Here is a 1686-nt window from a genome sequence, read left to right as displayed (position 1 = left end):
GGAGACTGCACCAGCCGAGCCCGGGGGGTGCCGGGAGCCGCTCCGCACGCGCAGGCGCGCTCCGCCAAGGGCGGGGGGGAGGCGGGAGTGCGCCTGCGCGGCCGGCCCCGCGCATGCTCCGCGGAGGAGATCGACCTGGGTCGCCGCGCTGACCCACCATCTTGGCTGGGTGCGGGCGCCGGGAGGCGCGAGGCGGGGCGGGACGGCGGAGGCGCCCGGGGCACCCCTGAGTGCTGCGCACAGTCCCCCAATCCGGACATCTGCCGGAGACACCTAGGAACGCCGGCTGACCGGTACTGACCCCCGTGCGGGGGAGCAGAGAGGAAGCCAGGCCCTCCCGTGAACGCCTGTTTTGGGGGTGCCTTGCAATGGACTTTAATTTCATCGTATAATATTGCTCTCTCGTCAAATGATTTTTTTTTTTTTTTAAATAAGAACTTTGGCCCCGGCGGGGTGGTGCAGTGGTTAGAGTGCCAGTCGGTGCACCTGCAGGGGCGCAGGTTCCGTTTCCGGTCAGGGACGTGCACCTGGGGTGCAGGTTCGCTCCCGCCCTGGTTTGGGGGGCGGTGCATGCTGGAGGCAACTGATGCACGTGTCTGTCTCACACCAGTTTCCAGCGCTGTCTTCACCCCCTCCTTCCACGCTCTGAAAAAAAAAAAAATCAGTGGAAAAAGTATCCCCCGGAGAGGATTAACAACAACAAAAACCCCAGAATAATGATCCATTAAGGACCTCTAGGAATTAATGGTATTTTGACGACCTTAATTGTCTGGAGCTGACTTCTCCCCCTAGGGAAGGTGATACTGGGATCACATCATTCCATCCATAGATACGTTACCATGTCCTTACAAAAACAAATAACCGCTCTTTAAAAACAAAATCCTAACCACAATACCATTATCCTCCCTTAAAAAAAAAAAAGTTATGTTTAATATCAAATATGCAGTCAGTGTTCAAAGGTCTCCTGTTTCAGTGAACATTTATTTTTCTATTGTTCACGTATTCAAATCAGAACCGAAATAAAATAATCGATTGCCTTTCGTTGACAGGTCTTTTGTTCCTGTCAAGACCTTGAATTGAAAAAGTTCCCTTTAGTATTCCTTGCAGCAGAGAACACCTTGCCTGGGGAGCCAAGGGAAGTCCCACTAACGGGTTTAGAAAGATTATTATAGTATCTGGGCTTTGATTGGATGATTTGGGAAGAGAGTTGGGGGTGGCAATGGAAAATTGGTCATACCTTTAAAATAAAGTCTCAATATTAATGAGTATCAGTAATTCTGGTTCATTTACCCAGGCATTGCCACCATGAAATACATCATATATGAGTTGGAGAAACAGTTGAATAGGAAGTCCTCAATAAATGTGTGTTCATAGTTCATCGCATCCAATAGCTCAAATGTAGTACATGATCACATTTTTTTTTCCTAATTTAAGGATGCATTGCAAGCCAGAAAACATTTCACAACAGTTTTTTTTTTTTTTTTTTTTTGGTTAATCTTCACCTTTTCCATTGATTTTTAAATAGAGTGGAAGGGAGGGGGAGAGAGAGAAACATTGATGTGAGAGAGACACATCAATTGGTTGCTTCCCGCACAACCCAGACCAGGGCTGGGGATCAAACCTGCAACCCAGGTATGTGCCCTTAACTGGGAATCAAACCCATGACCCTTCGGTATGAGAGCAGAT

This window comes from Molossus molossus, unplaced genomic scaffold (genome assembly GCF_014108415.1).
Source record: "Molossus molossus isolate mMolMol1 unplaced genomic scaffold, mMolMol1.p scaffold_m16_p_5, whole genome shotgun sequence".
Classification (NCBI taxonomy): Eukaryota; Metazoa; Chordata; class Mammalia; order Chiroptera; family Molossidae; genus Molossus; species Molossus molossus.
This window is presented reverse-complemented; position numbering follows the sequence as displayed.